This window comes from Pongo abelii, chromosome 8 (genome assembly GCF_028885655.2).
Source record: "Pongo abelii isolate AG06213 chromosome 8, NHGRI_mPonAbe1-v2.0_pri, whole genome shotgun sequence".
Classification (NCBI taxonomy): Eukaryota; Metazoa; Chordata; class Mammalia; order Primates; family Hominidae; genus Pongo; species Pongo abelii.
Window position 1 is genome coordinate 2,572,913 of NC_071993.2, and position 20,905 is coordinate 2,593,817.

Here is a 20,905-nt window from a genome sequence, read left to right on the forward strand (position 1 = left end):
AGATATTCTCACTATAACACTAATTGATTATCAATAAAACATACTTTATCAATATATTGGTAAACTCACAAGAAATGTAATCCCTGAAAATTTCTACCTACAAAAATGAATGAAGAAGCTAATGACCAAAACAAGAGTGGAGGCCACAAAATAGCAACAAAACCCAACAGGTGGCACTGCACTGAAGGCCAATGCCAATATAATCAATATGATCAATAGACTAGGTCTTTGAGCATGCATGGAAGAGCTGAGTCTGACATTCCCACATTATGTCTAGGAAACTGGAGGTGAAATCTTTTAGCTGAAGTACCTTCCAGAAAGCAGGGGTAAAACAAAGGTTTTCATCCAACTGGTATAATTTAAGAAAAAATTCCAGAAACAGGAAATACTAGGTAAATCATGCTATTGAAATGGCCACCACCATCAGGAACTGAATGCCAATCATCTAGGGCCCATTACGGTGCTGATAAATGGTGGATCAAAATCTTCTGCCCAAAGGATGGAAGAGAAATGAATTCATCTGGTGGACCCTAGCTCCCAAGGGTCAAGGTTTTGATCATGAGATGTTACATCCCACACCCTTTCAAGTTGAACATGGATGAGCCTCAAACCTTAGTGTCACAGACACCTTGGGCACAGAATCCAAGAGTGCAGTCAGGAAGCCGGGATGAGGTGTTGCTAGGTGACAAAAGCAAAAAGCAGGTTGCCATAGAAATTCCCCTGGTGAGAGAATGGAGAGGGTGCTGGGACGGGCACCTGTAGGCATTCAGCACATGGACAGCAGTGGTCTCAATTCATGACCACCCTTGGCTTCCCACATTAGGAATCGCACATTATTTCTGGAGGAGACTCTTCAATTTAGATGTGCTGGATTAGCACAGATGGAAAACAAACAGGAGCTGGAGAGTCAACAAGCACATGCACACAAAGCCATCATCAGTGAGATATAGCTATTAAAATAAACCATAGCTTAAGACATCTCTCCCCATAGAACTTCAAAATGTTAAATTCTCAATTACAAAAAATAAATTGGGACCCAAATCCAGCCTCATCTTTGATTTGTTTATTGATCTTATATAGTATTGCATCCCATCTCTTTCAGCAAAAGCTGTGGTCTTTACCTTGGAAACAGATCCAGAATTTGACCACTCCTTGACAAACACCAGCAATTCTCCTGCCTCAGCCTCCTGAGTAGCTGGGATTACAGGTGCTTACCACCACACTCGGCTAATTTTTTTGTTTTTTTTTTCAGTAGAGATGGGGTTTCGCCATATTGGCCAGGCTGGTCTCAAACTCCTGACCTCAGGTGATCTGCCTGCCTCAGCCTCCCAAAGTGCTGGGATTACAGGTGTGAGCCACCACATCCGGCCACTTCTCTTTTTATTGTTGGTATAGCCTCAAAAGAATGTAAGTTCTTTAAGAGCACAGGCTTTTGACTGTTTAGTGTAATGCATTTACTAAGTGGTAGACAGTACAGTGATGGGACATAGCAAGTAGTCAATAACGTTTGTTAAAGAATAAATGAACTACTGTTTATTAATAAATACCATCAAAAATGAAAAGACAAATGACAAACTGAAAGATGATATGCAAAAGAGTTCACTGACAAATGGACAAAAAATTATGACCAAATTTTTACAGGAAACGAAGAAGCCCAGCAATCTATTATCCTGTTAAAGGCACCACGTAGGCAGCAATGGGGTGTGTGCAAAGGGAGATCAGAGATAAATTGCATTCCACACTCACTGGATTGGTGGTGTTGAAGAATTCGGATCACATACCATGATCACGGACAGCAGGATGCCTGCTGAGCTGGGAAGAAATCTGTGTCCGCTTTTCTGGCACTGATTCAGATGCTGCTGTCCGAGTGGATTTGCCCAGATTTCTGTTCTCACAGTCTCTGCCTGGGCTCCTTGCCAATCCTTGCCAATGCAGTCCCTGTCTGGGGCTCCCTGCATTGTACCTGGGCCACCTGTGAACACCTGGACAGGCCCACAGAGGTTCCCACTCATATCTGAAGAGTGAATGGTGAGGCAGTGGCTCATGTGGAGAGGGAAGTGAGCCCAGTGGGAATGATTCGGCCTGATGGTCCATTCCCATGACCTAGGTCTGAGTAGTCAGGAATGTGTGCTCTTCCTGAGAGGACCTTAGAGACCATTAGTGGAGTCCAATGCCAGTGAGGCCGGATGCACTGACCGCCTCCAACAGCATGCTGCCCTCAGGCTGATCAGCCCTGTGGAGCCACTTGTCATTTCAGAAGGGCCTCCATGCCAGGCTTCATTGAAGCCATTTCATTCAGAGAAATGGGGCAGGAACAGGATTTGCTTATTTGAATGCTATGGTCTTGCTGGGCTGAGAGAGAAACGAGGAGAAGCCAGTTGGATAGGGATTGAGCTAATTACATATGAGAAGTTTTATTAATATTTTGCATATCTCTATGACAATTATAGATAAGTAATAGCCCCCTCATTTTGCTCTGAAGGGAATGTTCTGTGTATATGATGCTGACATCGTCTGTCTTTGCTCTAGAATAATTTTCTAGATCTTCCTGTGAACTAGGAGTTCTTAAACTTTACAGATATCAAAGAGAATTAACTCTCACATTCAGAAATTAGCTAAAAGCATGACATGTATTTTAAGTTTTTTAAAAGTTGTGTCTGGTTAAGCAGAGACTAGTACTTCTCCAGTCTTCTTAAAATTCTTTTTCCTAGAATCTGCACATAGAATTTTAAGTTCTCATAGCTACAAAACCTACAAGTCATTGGGTATAATTAGTAATGCAGTCATTGAAGGCATGATAATGAATGCTACAAATAGCATTATTTGTAACTAAATAACGGGAAGATCAAATTAGACAAAGTGTATTTCCATTATGATTTTAAAAACATAAAAGAATATCAGACATGCTTGCTAAACAAAATTATCTTCACCACAGAACCTCTATGACATTCAGAGAAGCTCCAAAATGAAAAGTCATTTGAATAAAGACATAGGTATAAAAGAAGTTTAAGAGTTATAATCAATTTTTTAAATTATTAAATGATATCCATAAAATCATATGCTTCTCTTGACCTAAAGAAATGTTTCAACTTAAGGATAAAGAAAATTAACAGGGCTCAGTATTGCCGCCTCTGGTGTGAATGTTGCCATCTTTTGATTTTGTCATGAATGTGTTGCTGTTACAGCAATCTTGCTTTCATAGCCCTGGGCACATTTAATTAAACACTGTGCTAGCCATTTAATACACAAGAGACCAGAGAAGTGCCAAGAAATCCTTTTTCAATATGCTTATATTAAAAAAAAATGTCAGTAAAGAAAATTGCATAACAATTTATGGTGACTTTATTATTGAACTTTATTTGTACATTACTTTATTATGTATTTGTTAGCAAATACCACCAAATAATAGAAAACGCTACTAAATAATGTGACATGATTTTTATTAGATCAAGGGACAACAACCTGCATGACATAAAGATGTGGTAATCATAGGACAGATGACATACTCTAACTTACTCTAAAGAAGAAAAAAAAGAAAAGCTATTCCGTGGCCTTGAAATATTAGGGTCATAAACTGGTAAAATTATCCAGAAAAGCCTTAGAGACATCAGAATATTCCCCATTTAAGCAGCAATATGTTGAAGAATAAATTTCCATTTTTAGTAGTTCAGTTCTATTCTCTATAACCCCTAAAGGGCAATGCTGTTCGATATATCTTTGTAATGAGAAAATTGTGGCTGTTTAGTGGGTTTATTTAACCAGCTAATGTTTATTGGCAGGCCTGCCTCTTAAGTACACTAATACTGTGTTGGATATAATGTCTTTTATTATTTTTTCTTATAGGAAGTTTGTTTGAAGCTTGAGGAAAATAATATTCTATAGAAGTTTTTGGCTTTCTTCCCTCACAAATGTATTGATTAATAGAAATAGATAATTATGATGTTGCAAATAAAATAAAAAACTTAGAGAAGTATTTCATGATTTCATAAGTACCAGTAACACTGCACAAAATATTATCCTCAAAGAAAGAAATTATATATGTTTATTAATTCACTGAGATTAAAGTCATGTTTGGTGACTTCTTATTAAATTTACAATAACATATTGCAAAAGAAAAACTAACTTTTGATGTAAGTTAAAGGCCAATCAGAGCTTTTTTAATGCCATGTATCAACATAATGCTAATTTCAAATGTCAAATTTCTTAAGTAATGATTAATTCATTCTTAAAATCTTGGCTAAATGAGTTAGGCATCATTTCTTACCTGTGATTTTATTAAGTATTTTTTAGGAGATTGGGGTATAAGAGGCTAAAGATGTTGTTGAGAGTGAACAAGTCTGCCTTAGTCTCCCAGGTTCTTTCTCTGGAGTCTGGTATCTTCTCACATGCGTGTGTGATCGGCACTCAGCTCAACGTGTGTTCCCTTTAGATGTAAGTCATTCTCTCTCTGCAGAACTCTCCTTCTCAGTACATTGCCATGCAAACTCTGGGTTCTGTGGCTTCTCTGGATTACCAGGTCATTTCTCTCCTGGCTGGAAGATGTTGTGCTCTTCCTGGGCCACCTAGTTTGTTTCTAGTTTCTCAAGAATTACTGTCCTTCCTTACCAGACACCAATGCCTTGAATTTCATTGTTTTATTTATTTGGTTGGTTGAGTTTCTACTTGTTTCCACACTATATTCTATTTTAATTATCTCTTTTTCTATTATTTACCAATACTACACTGTCTTGATTATCAGAGCATTTTAGTAAGCCTTGAAGTCAGATAGTATTAGCTTTCAACTTTATTCTTCTCTTTCAGTGATGTACTGGCTATTCTGGATCTTTTACCACTCTCCCTATAATGTTTAGAATGAGTTTGGTAATATCTACAAAATAACTTGCCGAGATTTTGTTTGGGATTGTGGTGAATCTATATATTAGGTTGGGAAAAACTGACATCTTGACAACATTGAGTCATCCTATCCATGAACATGGAATATCGTTCCATTTATTTAGTTATTCTTTAATATTTTGTCTGAGTTTTGTAGTTTTCCTAACATAGATCTTGTACATATTTTGATAGATTTATACATAAATATTTCATTTTGGAAGGGTGTTAATTAAGTATTATGCTTTTTTTATTTCAAATTTCATTTGTTCATTGCTGGTAAAAAGGATTGACTTGTACTTTAACCTTGTATCCTGCAACCTTGTTATAATTGCTTATTTAGTTCCAGAAGATTTTTGTCAATTCTTTCAGATTTTCTACTTAGTCATTTCAACTGTGAGCAAAGACAATTTTCTTTCTTTCTTTCCAACAGGTTGAACTTATTTTTCACTATATGAAGCTACATATAAAATAAGAGAAAATTCAGAACTCTTCAATAAATAGCAACAATTTAAAATTATGCTGAAGTTAGAGATGATTAGTTGCCCAATAATGTTTAATTTGAAAAAAATCATGAAATTATATATTCATCCATCTGCCAAATGTTTTGTTACAGTGATAGCAATGACTGTGTATTATGAGAAATTTTGAGAGTTCTTGTTTTTATATTTGAGTGTTGATTCACTAAAAACACATGAGCATATTAACATAAACTATTATTTGTTTCTCTTCAAATAAAATGTCAATTAAAATTTTCCCTGAATATTTTAACCCTTTCCAGAGTTTAAGCCTTACTAGTCACTGATTTTTATGAAATAACATGCTTACTTAAACAAAATTAAGTTATATAGGAAATGGACCATTTTTCAATCAAATTAGTCCAGGCTCATAATTTAACACAAAGGTGCACTGTGCATTCTGTTTATTGGTTATGTATACAGGGAAGTGAAAGAACATGGCCAGAAACCATTAACAGTGGGGTGTGTGTGCACATGTGTGTGTGTCTGTGCTTAGGTTTGAGTGAATAATAACATGAGCATTTAGCCCCTAATATTATTAGTAAAACAAAACAAAACAAAAAACAAAACAAAAAGAAAAACAAAAACAAAACAAAACAAAAAAAAGGGATACTTTTCAGTAGTTTTTTTAAAAAACGAATATGCCACACGACTTCATACCCTAAGATGAAAGTAAACCCAACTTTCATCAAGACTTTTTGGCAAAAAAAGTTATAGAAATTAATGGATATTATCATATAAAACAGCAGCAACTGCTTTCAGTGAAATAAGATGTCTGAACTAAGCCTCCTTCCTTCTCTCGTATTCTTTTTCCTCCTTTGGCCCTATTTTTCATTTCTGTATGTATTTAGTTAACAAAAAAATGCCAAGGTAATTAAGGTATACGGTCCTAACTTTTTAAAAGGCAATCAACAACATAGAAAAAAAAACATTTAGCATATATGCTTCAGTATTTTAGTCACATATTATCTGTGTAAATTATAAATATGAGCATATTTCAGTTCTCCAGAAACTTTATTAACTTGAAGCTGTAACTCCATTAACTTTATTCCTTTTTTATTTCCAAAAATAGAAATATGTCCCGAAAGACGGGAATGCCTACAAAATAATAAAATAACCTCTAATATCAATGTCTGTGAAATAAAATTAGAATCAAAAGAGGTTTTCCCTTTAAGTACATTTTAAAAAATGTACTGGGCTGGGAGTGGTGACTCACGTCCATAATCCCAGCACTTTGGGTGGGCAAGGCAGGAGGATCACCTGAGGTCAGGAGTTCTAGACCAGCCTGGTCAACATGGTGAAACCCCGTTTCTACTAAAAATATAAACATTAGCTGGATGTGGTGGTGCGCACTTGTAGTCCCAGCTTCTGAGGAGGCTGAGGTGGGAGAATTGCTCAAACCCGGCAGGTGGAGGTTACAGTGAACCAAAAGCATGCCACTGCACTCCAGCCTGGGCGACAGAGCAAGACTCTGTCTCAAAAAAAAAAAAAAAAAAGTACTGACTTTGACGAATTATTTATCATAAATATTAATGCCACTTTTTAGAAACAACATTTCTTGTATTATTCTGTCTCTGAGCTTTGGTAGGAGTAGGCGGGTTTAAGGAAAATACTGCTGATGTTATGCCACTGAAAATAAGCACATAGTCACACAGCAGCTCTCTCAATCCCGAATGAAATGCATTTGCCCCTCAAGTCAGTTATATCTCTATTCAGTATCAAATTCATCACACAAGGCATAGTATTTAAAGGTAACACCAAAACTTTTATGAGCTTGTTAATATAATAATAACATAACTGCATTTTGTCGCAATCCACAAGCCTAAAATCAGGGATTTAGTTTAGCAGCAGAGGAGCTCACTGATGCCTGCCTATCTTTCTTCTGGCACAATTACTTTGAGCTTATCCTAAGCTTCATGTGAGTTCCCTGGATATCCACACAAATAATCATCATGCAGACAAAACAGGGGTAATACGAATAAACAATAAAGATATTTTTAAAGCTATTAAAAGTTTTTCCTAGGTAGAAAGTATGTTTAAAGCAACCACCAATAATTCATTCTGTACTAGGCTCTAATAAAATCAATCCAAATGTTCACAAACTGAAAAAATCAATTTTTGCTGATCATATTTTAATAAATCTGGAAATTAATTGCAGCTCTTTAATAAGAGAGTTTTCTACAAATACAAGCAAGTTTTTAAAAAGATCCAAAATAATTGTTTGGTCAAAGAAATCAGAAAAATAATATCAAAGTATTTGAAAAACAATGAAAAAAACCTCTATATATCAATATATACCCAACATAGTTATGGCGGGCATGTTATGGCTACCAAAAATATGTTTACCAAAAGAATTCTTAAAACCTACTCCTAGGTTAGGAAACGTGGCAAACGGAAATCTGGGTTGCAGATGAAACTGTTTGCTAAGCCTCTGACAGTAAGAAGGGGAAATAGTTCTGTATCATCCAGGTGGGCCTAATGTCAGGAACAGGGTCCTTAAAGTGGAAGAGAAAACCAAAAGACAGAACCAGAGAGAAGAGATCTTGAGAAGGACTTGAACAGACATGGCTGGATTTGAAGATTGGAAAAGGGGCTGCAAGTCCAGGAATACAGGTGACTTCTATCAGATCGGTACAAAAGCAATTGCACTTCTTGCCATTTGAACTCATCGAGAGGCTCAATTACTTTCGCATCAACCTAACAGAAGCTGGAAAAGGCATGTCAACAGATGCTTGGCTATCACCTGCAGGAGGAACACAGCCTTGCTGATACTCTGATTTCATCTCAGTGATACCTATTTAGGACTTCTGAGCTCTAAAATGGTAAGACAATAAAGTTCATCCTGTTTTAAGCCATAAGGTTACGGTAATTTGTTACGCAGCAATAGGAAACTCATTGAAATATGTTCTAGCTTCAAATATTTTTATGCAATAAAAACAATCTAAGCCTTCACCTCATATTTCTTAAGTTCAAAAATACGTTAAATAAAAACCAAAGCACCCAGTGGCAACAATACCCCAGTATCAGCAAACACACCTAACACCCATCTTGGTTTCTAAGACCATTCTCCAATAAAATGAACCAGCGCACTTTCAAGAAATGGTAGATTCCAGGACTGAAGCAGAAAAAATATAAGATAATTCCAGAGCATCTTGTAGTGCCAGAAAATAAGGAAGTTCTCAAAACAACAGCAACAGAAAAACAAGTCAAGCAAAACACAATATTTATAGTCTGTACTGTTGATGTGATGTTAAAAAAATGGTATTTTAACTCTCTAGTTTTTTTCTCCAAAACGCACAACCCCAGTCTAGTCATAAGAAAGACAGCAGACTAATACCAGGTGAGGGACATTGTATTAAACACCTGGACAGTACTCCTCAAATATGACAAGGTCATCAAAGACAAGTTTGAGAATCTGTCTCAGACAAGGTGAGCCTAAGACAGCATCACAGTTATAGATAGGATCCTGGAGAAGAAAAAGGCCCTTAGGTGTGCAATAAAGTAATCTCAATGCAGTATGCGCTTTAGTTAACAATAACGTGTCAGTATTGATTTATTATTTATATCAAAAGTACCATACTAATGTAAAGAATTATCATACTAATGTAAGAAAAGAGAACGTGGGGTATATAGGAATCTACTGGTTTTTTTCTTTAAAATTGTTCTAAAATTAAAAAGTTTATGTAAAAGTTGCATAAGAAAAAAGGAAAATAAAATTTTAAAAACAAATAATTAATATATTAGAAAATGTAAAGTTGTAAGAAAATCACAAAATGTCTGGTTCTTTATAAAATATAATCACATAGAAAAATCTTGAATATACTCATTCATGTGAAAATGAAATCACTAAGTAGGAAGAAGATAGAAGAAATTCAAAAAATACTGAAGAGGCTTAGCAAACAATTTAGGAAAAATAAAAATTTAATATAATTTTGCACAAGCATTTTTAGTTTATATGAAGTATAAGATGTTGTGGTGGACCCAAGGGTACTGAATCATTATTCTTACAGTTGACAAATAGAGAGAAAAGCTAGTAGGTATCCTGCCTTCTCTGAGCTATTACTTTAGTGCATTCAAATAGTTGATGGAAAGAAATCCTTCATTATAGACAAATTCCAATTAACTATAGAAGGACCAACAGTATTAGAACATCACAATTTTACAATCCCCAATGAAATCTTTTTTAAAAGAAACTATCAAAAATAGCTGCTAAAACCATTAATCAAAACTTTGGTGTGAAACTTTCCTCTGGGAATATGAGGCTGAGCACACTGATTTAACTTTGGTATCAGTAAAGTGGGACAATCAGAAACCGTGGCAAATAATGTGATGAAAGGGAAAGCTCATAGCCTTGCCTGTGAATCCTTTTGTGTTCAAATAATTAATCCTGAATCTAAGCAAAACATTTGCTCTTAATACTAGAATATAGAAAAGGGCTGGGAAACCCTTGGCCAAATCATAAATGTGAAGGTGGACAAACGTCCTAGTGCTCCACGCTTAGATGAACATGGTATTGTAATAAACCACTTTGACCAATACATGAGTGGTATACCAAAAAAGATAGGGAGGGCACTTGCAGAAGGAGGGGACCCCACTGATGAGCTGGTAGGCTGTGGGGGGAGAGGAAGCTTTCTATTGGCATGTGAGTAGGTCTCAGTCACTAGAGAGCCTGTGACCTTCGCAAGTGTTTGTCAAGGTTTCAATTTTTCCCCCCTTAGCTGGGACACGTTGCCTACAGTGGGCTGGAGTTGGGAATTTATTTCTCTTCTCCCAGGTCAGGTGGGCTCTGATAATACCCCAGCAGGTTAGGCTTGATTTAAGAGCTTCTCCTGAGAGCACATTAGTTAAGAAAAAGAGAGTACCATGGCATATTGCAAAATGTTTCCTTTTTCTCCAGGGGTTTTTCTCTGGTTTTCACTGTCAGAACCTGATTGAGCTTCTGGGGGTAAACCTTGCAAAAGTATGGGATCTCCACACCAATACAATATATCCCCCTGGGATCTCCACCCCAATACGGTATATCCCCCTGAGATCTCCACCCCAATATACAGTATATCCCCCTGGGATCTGTACCCCAATATACAGTATATCCCCCTGGGATCTGCACCCCAATATACAGTATATCCCCCGGGATCTCCACCCCAATATACAGTATATCCCCCCCTGGGATCTCCACGCCAATATACAGTATATCCCGCTGGGATATCCATCTCAATACAGAATACAGTATCCCCCTGGGATCTCCACCCCAATGCAGTTTCCCCCTCTGGATTTTAACCATCAGACTTGTCCACTTGGAGTCTCGAGAAACTCAGCAATTGCGGTTTAGGTCTCCCTGTCATAGCTGTGGTTCCCACGGAGGATTCCACTTCAGTAAGTTGCAGTTCCGTGTGCTCACCTGCCTGTCTCTCCAAGGTAAGGGGAAGCATTTGTCCTATGATGTCCGTTTTCTCCAAGATCGAAAAAGAGTTGTCAATTTTTCAGTTTGTTGGGCTTTTTTTCTCGTTGTGAAGAAGGGAGTGACCACTTCCAAGTTTATTCCATGTCCTACAGGAAACAAAGTCTCCGTTTGAAATTTGCGAATTGTCTTTTATTTACTTGTTAACACAGTACACACACACAATTAAACACCTAAGACGCACAAAAGTGTCATGTAGTGAATTTACATTTCCTAATTATCACTTGTCCTTTATCCCATTCCATCCACCAAAGCGACAACTGGTACTACTCTCATAGGTCTTTCCAGGATTATTTTATGAACGCAGAAGCATATCTGCATATTAAACCATCATTTTTAAAGAGTCACACATTACACATACTGTTGTGTACCTTTAATCTGTAATTTCTGGGTTTTGTCTTTATTTAAAATAAATCCACATTTTACATACTATTTTGTTGCTTTAATTTTATTTTTAAACTTTTACTCATCTAGAAATTTTTTACCAAAGGTATGAGATAATGCCCTAACTTTATTTAGTGAGATAATACACTACAATGTCAATTGTACACATGCCATTGTTTAAATAATGAGCTGTTCCTACCTAGTGCAGTTTTCATCTCATAGCACATTTGTGGCTGTCTGTGGACTGTACTCGTGTATCTATTCATCCTCTAGCACCAAACTTTTAATCATAGTCTCTTTATAACATGTTTTTACCTACTACACAGTTAAAATATTTTCATTATTCATGTTTGTCAGAAACTTTTTGACTATACATTTTCCTTTTCTTATATTAACTTTAGGAATAGCTTGTCTAAGAAAAGAAAAAAAAGACTTTTTTTTTGAATTGAGTTAAATTATATGATGATTTGTGTAAAAATAAGACGTGTTTCTAAACTTTGCCTTTATCAGAAATGTATATTTTCTTTGATTCAGCTTTTTAATTGATTATTTTAACTAGCATGAGATAGACAACAATCAAATGGTTTTTGTTATATTTTAATTAAATATTTCTTGCAAAGTGAATGTCAATATAGACAATGTAATAGTGAGACTTCTTCTGGGAAAAGTGTTGAAATTAAAGATGCCTTCATTTGTAAACTGTACAAATGCATTGACTTCAAGGCATTTTGTGATCCATTTTCTACCCTGCAGAAGACTGCCCTGGAAGAGACTGTACCATGAAATTGGTTCAGGAACTTCTCATTTGTCCACTTCAATGCCCAGGAGATTGCTGAAGAGCTCATCACCAAAATGAAGGATTTGGTCCTCAACAATCCAGACTATTTCTGGGCAAATGGGAAAAGGAAGGCCCAGGAGTTGGGCATTGTTGCTATAGCTGCCACTTAGGAAAGAAGAAATCGGGTAGTGAACTATCAGCCAACTCTTCGTTGATTTTTAGCATTTTCAGACTTCCTTTCTTCAACCATGAACCTCAATACCAACACCATAAATAGCAGATTAATAGGTCATTTTGTATCAGGATATCAATTATAAAAATCCTGTAGTTGGCTGGGGACGGTTGCTCATGCCTGTAATCCCAGCACTTTGGGAGGTCAAGTTGGGCAGATCACTTGAGGTCAGACCAGCCTGGCCAACATGGTGAAATCCCATCTCTACTAAAAATATAAAAATTTAGCTGGTGTTGTGGCACACACACACCTGTAGTCCCAGCTACTCAGGAGACTGAGGGTGGAGAATCACTTGAACCTGGGAGACAGAGGTTGCAGTGAGCCGAGATCGCATCACTGTACTCCAACCTGGATGACAGAGTGAGACTTCATCTCAAAAACAAAAACAAATCCTGTAATTGTATCATTTTAACAATTAGTTTTCTTGATTCTTCCAAGAGCCAGAGTGTTATCCTTTTTTATGTTCCCCATGTGAAATGGGATTTATTTGACATACTCACATCTGAGTTTTTCAATGAAGGGTTGTAACTTCAGAAACATTAATGAAATACAACAATTGCCTTAGCGTAAGGTGTGAAACTTTAATTAAAAGATGCTTACTTAATTTATAATTGGAAAAAGTGAGTTTGCTACCATGTGGTGTTCAAAACTTACACAACAGGAGGTTCCTGGGTCCTCCACCTTTCATTGGTGACAAAGGCTCGTATTATGATTAGGGGCTATGCAGGCTACATGGAGCTCATCTGCAGACAGTATCAGAACAGGAACATCTACCCTCCTCTCTAAGATTTACAGTTACATGAGCAGAAGGAAATGATATGGATTCCGAATTTCTACTAAATAAATAAAATACTTCACTGGCTTGTTCTGTAATACAGCTGGTCAGACAACATTTAATTGTCTTTAATTCATGCTTATCTTAATTAATGTTGCCTGTCAGCAAGTGGCACTTATAGGTAAGAAATTCTTCCCTAACCTAAAAAACAAAAGTGAGTCTCACTGACTGGCTGGTTCATCCAGAAGCATAAATTCTGCCTCACAATGGGGTTTCTAAAAGATTAGAATCCAAATAATGGGAGATTCACTAGAAGAAATGGTCAGTTGGCTGGACTTTCCTTGAATGATTAGTTTTATCTAAATCAGGCTGCAGTGTTACTGAGTTAACATTTTGCAGAATTAACTCAAATAGAAAATTTGGTTTATCAATCAAGTGGAAAATGCGGGGCTAAGAAGTCATTAGTCTTTTGCTCTTTTTCCTTTTTCTTTTTTTCACTTCTTGGAATGAATAAATGAACTATGAAAAATTTTAGAAAAATCGACTATGATATATATATATATATGTATAAAAGAAAAATTAACTATGATACTTTTTTCTTCTTCTCTTTTCATCCTTGAATCTTGACAAAGCAGATCTCATACGTATTCCTAAAAGGGAACTTGTAGCACTTCTCCTGAGAATATGATGCTCTAAAATATCAAAGGAGAATAAAGCAATTTAATGTGCTTCATAAGTTCCTACCCATGCACATCTTCCTGCTTAATCATGTGTTAAATCTTCTTACCTAATCACACACGGAAAGTCAGGTTTGACTTCCTGAATGCTTATAACACCTGTCTAGACTTGTCTGTTTTTTAATTTGTCTGCATAAAGCACTATGCATGCTTCTTATATACTAGTATGTTCTCATTTCTATGTCCTTAACTAAACAATGCTAATAACATTTTACATCAGGACCACTGGTTGTTATAAATATATTTACTCTTTATTGTGCTACTGTTTTAGCTCCATATTTGCCTTGATGATGCTTCACTGCAAACCATCCCAAGATTCAGTGGTCTTAAACAATAAGCCTTTACTTAGTGCATGAGTTGGAGGATCAGTGAATGGCAAGGTTGGGTGGTCCTCCTGGTCTGGGCTGGGCTCACTCACATGTCTAGGTGGGGCTGGCTTTTGACTTAGACTGACCTTAAAGATGGACAGCCAAGTCCTTTTCCATTCTTCTCATCTCTTCTGCTCCAGAAGGCCTTCACAGGCTCCTGGGAAATGGCAGAGGAGACTGATCTGCCCAAGTGATCTGCCCAACTTGGCCTCCCAAAGTGCTGGGATTACAGGTGTGAGCAACCATCCCCAGCCAATTACAGATCCTAAGGCAAACGCGCAGCCTCCAGAGGCCCAGGCCTGGAATGGGGACATCTCTACTCTACTGGGTGGTGTCGGCCAAAACAAGCCATTTTACGGGGCCAAATTCTAGAACAAGGAGGAGACTGTGAAGGTTTAATTTGAGGGACCACAAGGTCACCTGGTCAACAACATAGCTAGAGAAGCTTGAGAAATAGCAACATTGAAGCAACTAGTCTATCCCAGCTACAAACGAAGGATTTTAATTCAACCCCAAGGGCTCCAAAATTATAAAAAGGCCAACATCATTTTGTAGGACTAAAACCCCACGGTAAAGAATATAACTGAAAAAATATTAACCTGAAAACCAGAGTCTTAATATATGTATTAAAAATCATCTTCAATCTTGTATTTACACTGGAATGCATCATCATAGTTGATGCGTGCAACACTTTCACCGTTTGCCAGCTGCGTCCCAACAGGTTTCCAAACATTGACTCATTTAATCTTCGTAACATGCCTGCTATTAGATCTACACTACACCAGGCACGTGCGGCTTCCCGATCCACCTTCCTGCCCATGAAGGCAAGCTGCGTTATACACGGAAAATAAAGAGCTACGTCAAAATAGATCAGGACTAATTTCCATTCACCTAAAGTCTGTCCACTGAATGTGTGTCTTTTTCTATCCAAAGAAATCAGTTCATTTACATTTTCTGTAAACTTAGTAAACAATCAGGTTTTCATCTTTTTTTTTCAATTAGGCTATAACTAGATAGGTAGAAAATTAAAAATATACACTTTTTAACTCTGAAGTTAAAATAAATTGTAGAATGGGCTGCAGGAAGCACAATGGCATTTCATTTCATTTTTCAAGTACCATTTTCAAATGTGCTTCACCTATTTAATATCTTCCTCCAGTGAAGAAGAAACTATAAAGAGGAAAGCATCAAAATGGGTATTAAAAAAATCCTTGAAAATCACCAGGCATTATCAGAGCCAGCATTATAATCATCATACATATGGTGTCAAATGTAGCCTTATTGAAATTGGAAAAAATAATGGCAACTACGAAGTCCAAAATCTTCATGATGTTCTGTAGCTTGTTCTATATTATGAATGTATTAATCTCATGCTACCTTTCTTAAAATGCTTCTACCTATTGAAAAAGCTATGCCAAAAATAGTATCAGGTTATTTTTCTGGTTCCTTTTCATAGACACTATTCCTTTTCATAAGTAAATTATGAAACTCAGCACTGCCAAGTGTGTTACTAAATTGTATGATTGTGATCTCCTTCAAATAACGGACTACACTTGTAGCAGACTGGTTGATTGTAGGAAGCACTTTTAACTTTCCACATAATTCCATGATCTGATTTCCCCATAGAAGTCTTAACTGTAGCATATATGTACATTCAGATTTCTTGTAGCAAATGAGTTGTCAGATTGTGTATTTGTATATTTTAAGGAATATTTGTCAGAATTTAGGCAATAATCTATCTCTTCTCAATATTAACTTTAATGTACAACTTAAAATGTTTAGATTACTCTTTAATCATGCATAGAACATCTTTCAGTGTATCTTTTGTTTATATTCCTAACCATACCCTTTAGGATCTTTAGAAACTAAACATTTTCTCAAATATTTTATAATGAATATGTATAGCTTTCACAATCAGAAAAATAGACTAAGTGTACCATTTTAACTGTGAAATCTGGCAATTGAATCGTGTTTAACCCTCACAATTTATTTCCTTTTTTAAAAATGTTATGCTCAAGGGAAATGTAGGGCCCCACGTTCGGGTCTACACGGGCCACAGTGCGAGCAGAATGTTATTCCTATTCCGAGATCAAAGGAGTGGACGATGACATTGAAGACCTCATTCTTTACCCTAACGTGCAACCACAATGCCAGATAACCCCTAGGATGTGGATTCTATTTTCCAGTTCTTTGAAACTGGCGCTCACCCTGTCTGTCGCTGGATGATGAATGTGGTATAAATAGCAGTGAGCCGGTCCAAGCCCTGGCTGGGGGCCTTGGTGTTTCACTTGCTCTCTTTTGCACCCTGTCCTGCCATCACTACGGGAAAATGCCCAGCCTTGGAGAATGACAGGTGCGAGCATCCACATGGCCTCCTAGGGAATGCCCTCCTCAATGGGCCAACAGCCAGCTGACACTCGGGCCGGTGAGGGAACTCCACACATTCAGCAGGGCTCCCCCAGCCGCTGGCCCCGGACGCAGGCACAGTTCGTGCTTGATGTTGTTTAGCGCTGAAGATTCCTGGCTGTTTGTTACACAGCCTCATGAAGGAAAAGATTATCGATATATCAGGGTAATGTTAGTGAGTCTGAATTTCGAAATGCAGCATAAATGAGTCTTTGCATAAATGAAAGTTTTAAACAGACTTCAAAGGCCAAGTCTCAAAGCTTATAGCCCAATCAGAATTAATTGTTTTAATCATTTTTTATCAGTAAAAATCATATGGGTGTTTTAAATGTATATGCACCTAACATTTTCCAATTATTAAGAATAGCCTTTCATAAATATTTTCTTTCCTTTTTGACAAGACCATTCACAGCATATGTCGAGACATAAATGGCCATATTTTGCCTGTGCTTTTTTTTTGTTAGCCTTACAGAAAAGAAATGCCTAGAACTCAGAGTTTATCAATCAGTCTCCAATCTCTTTGAAAAGGACAACCATTTAGTATGTATGAGGCATATAGAGACTTTCACTGTAGTGGCAACTGTATTGGCAACTAAAGAGACTCATTTGGAATACCAGCTTCTTAGTTATCACACAACTCAATAAAATTATCTCAGCTGTATTTGCCTCACTTGTAAAATGAGAGTAACAAAATCACACATAGAAGAAGTATCATGCACCACGTTATTCCATGCAGTTGTGCACTTACATCTATTTACTTTACATGCAAGGGTTCTGTAAACTTTCAAGCACTACGTTAACGTAAGTTATGATCATTGTACTGCCTTGTCAAATGTTTCAAGCAACCTTTGCCTCTCCTATCAATTTTCTTTTCATCGTGATTTGAGCTCTATTTATTTGGTTTAGTGTATTTAATGATATGATAGTGATCACTGGCTCCTTTTCCTTTCCTCAGATCTTGACACTGCTGACCAGGGACAAAATGTCCCATTGACAGTCACGCTCTGGAGCGGGATGGGCAGTGAGAGACCAGAGACCACAGGATGGGGAAAAAATAGCCCAGCTCAGGCTACTGGGTTGAAGAACTGCCAGAGCTTGATCGCCGACGTGCAGATTTCTGATCTTCGTTTAATGAGGAAGCTGACTGTTCTGTATCTGACGTTTTATTTAGAGTCTATGAAGTAGCTTAGGCCAATTACTCATAGCTGCCTGCCCCTCCTCAGTTACCTGGACATATGTCTTGTGTCCTGGAATCAAAACTAATTCTGAATGCATATCCTGAAAACATGGGACACTTACTCAGATTTCACTCTTGGGTGTCATCGGCCTTTTAATTATTTTCTATCAATAGACCGACCTTAGATTTACTTGTCAAAAAAAGTAAGGTCATTTTATGACCACTTGCATTCCAATTTCCTAGATGTCTTTTCAGATTAGAAAAACCTATAGACTATGTAGCTTTGAATTTATAGAATCATTATTCCTGAAGGTTTTGCTGTCCTTCGCGCTCAGAGATGGTCCCGCTGACCCAGATGGCAGAGCCTGTGATCACAGCTCTAGGGGCCCTCAATTCATTTGTTTCCCTGTGTCTCCATCTCCCCATGTTATCTTGTCACCCCACAAAGCTCCTGCATGCAACCCGGTCAACAGAGTCCATCCATAGAGTCCCGCTGGTTCAGCAGGTTGTTTCCAGCTTTTTGACCGTGACCCACCTTGGGAAGCTCATCTTAACTAGCAATGCAAATGAAACACACAAGAACACACACAGAGCACTTCAAAAAGCAACACTTTATTAACTATGCTACTTCTAACGCATTTTAATCCAGGCTGTTTTTAACTTTTGCAGAAAGTGTTTATAAGCATTCAATTGATTACTATTCACAGTTAGAAAAAATATATTGCTCATGTGCATGGTAATAGAACTGCAGAGTGTACAGAGCATCGGTTCTTCACACAGTAATTCTTCACAACAACTGTCAAAAAGCATCAGAGGCATCCTAAAGTGAATGGTGGTCTCGGCTCACAGCCTGTGGGTGGCTGAGTGGGCCAGTGAGGGGCTGGTCTGGCTGGAGACTCACGCCCCTGCAGTGAGTTGCGGGTTATTCTGTGCACCCATCTGCACCTCTGCATGTCAGGGGCTGGCTGGGAGCCAGTCTAGAAGGGCCAGAGCTGGGAGAGTGGAGAAATTGACCCTCCTCCACCTTGATAAACCAGATATATTCTTGGAATCACGGGAAAGGTCAACAGAGACAGGAGGATTTCTCAAGTGCGTTTCAAGGCCTCCACTTCCTTTATCTCTCCTAACAGCTTCTTGGATACAATGCCACAAATCTTGGCCTGAGCAAGAATGTGCAAGTGGGAGCAAGGGTGAGAAACTGGGGTCATTCGCATCATCTATCACAGAGTTTCATAAGGAAAACATCTGTGACTTTCAGTGCAGTGTACCATCCTAAGCCAAACAAGCTACAGGCAGATCCTGGGTGGTCTCCTCAATGCTCTGGAATGAAGCGCTCCAATGGCAGTGTCTCTGCGGAATCTGTCATGGAAGTCAACCTTCTGTGCTGTTCAATGTCTTGAATAAATGGGGAGGGGAAGAGGAGATTCTAAATGCCTTAACTGTGGAAGAAAATACCATGTATATTAACCAAGATGTGGCTTAAAAATAAAGACATTATTTTAACTTATACACTGGATAGGGAAGACACTTCCAAAACTCAAATAGCCTAGTACAGCAAAAGAAGTGGATGGAGAATTCAATTTCACACCATTGAGCTAAAAGATATTTTTCTTCCCTAGCAACCACTAGCAATTGCAAATACCTATTTCTCTGGTATATTATAAAAAATAGCTACAAACAGGTCTCAGCATCCCTGGCCAGGTCAGAATATTTTTGATTCAAACTTAGCAATGAAGAATTATTTTACCAATATACACATTATTTTTTTATATTGATTTTACCAATCATTAACACATGCAACTGATGTGGCAAAATTCTATTCAAATTTCTTTTCTAGAAAAACTTTTGTTATCTAAAATTTATATGGTGGGATCTTATGTTTATAGTCTTTTCATATCATGGGCTATTTCCATTACTTGCAGTTTTCATAAAATGAGAATATCATTTTTTAATGCATGCTAATTAAAAGTGGAAAACAAAATATTAAAATGTTTGGTGCTGTATGAATTCAAACAATGTCTTTTTCATGCCACTTGCTTTAAAAAAATAAGGCAGAGATGTGGCTATGGCTGTCAGTTATTGAATAATAGAGCATGCATTTAGCTATCAGAGGTCTGTGTTTTTTGAGATCACGAAGCTGTGTTGAAGCGTTTGAAGATGAGCATTGATTAATCCTCTCACGAAACCTAACGAGCCTACTGGCCACTGGAAAAGTGCCAGGAAGTGGGTTTGAATCTACAGAGGCTCTCGATATTTACTTGAAGAGCTCCAACATAAAACAACTGATTAATGTTTAGAGTGACCTTTAGGAAACAGCACGGAGCACTGGAAAATCCCTTTGAAAATGAGACACATTTGGCTGGGCGCGGTGGCTCATGCCTTTAATCCCAGCACTTCGGGAGGCCGAGGCGGGCGGATCATGAGGTCAGGAGATCGAGACCATCCTGGCTAACACAGTGAAACCCCGTCTCTACTAAAAATACAAAAAAAAAAAAAAAAAATTAACCAGTCGTGGTGGCGGGCACCTGTAGTCCCAGCTACTCGGGAGGCTGAGGCAGGAGAATGGCGTGAACCCAAGAGACTGAGCAGGAGACTGAGCTTGCAGTAAGCCAAGATCATGCGCCACTGCACTCCTGCCTGGGTGACAGAGTGAAACTTAGTCTAAAAAAAAAAAAAAAAGACAATTTGGCTATAATCCCCAACAACATGACCGAGTAACGGTTTGAACTTTGGGAAATTTACTTCCATCCTGATTCCTGATTCCTAATCCATAAGGAATGATGAAACCTACTTAGAGGGCGGACATGTTATTTATGCAAATTGTGTACCCTAGAAAATAAACTCAATCAATAGAACATTTTAAATGAATTTTCTGGAATTAGAGGTAGTCTGGGCAGTGACTCTAGTTTATTCTGTCTGATGGCATTATATGTTCAGTGATTTTTGACTCCAGAACTTGGCATCACAAAGAAATTGACAACTACAAGGCCGGACTGTGTTGCCAGTGCTAGAAAATTTGATCTAGAAAAAAAACCAGAAATGAAAGCAAGGGGATACATTCACAAAAGTTATCTTATGGGTGCTCCGTAACTGCGAGCATGAATGCCCTGCCCTCTTCAGTGGAATGGGTTGGTCAGCCTCACTGCTAAGGCTGGAATCCTTCATGAGGCTTTGTCTGTGGTAATTTAAAATGATTGACTTTC

The 20,905-nt window shown here is 37.7% G+C and overlaps 1 long non-coding RNA gene across 1 annotated transcript in view; it reads left to right on the forward strand.

The window, feature by feature from the left end:
• Nucleotides 1–17,866, forward strand: part of LOC129048141 (uncharacterized) — a 67,423-nt gene extending 49,557 nt beyond the window's left edge. The window contains exon 3 of the long non-coding RNA XR_008510238.1: nt 17,481–17,866. This is a non-coding gene — a long non-coding RNA (uncharacterized LOC129048141). The remainder of the gene's footprint in view (nt 1–17,480) is intronic.
• The last annotated feature ends 3,039 nt before the right edge of the window (nt 17,867–20,905 follow it).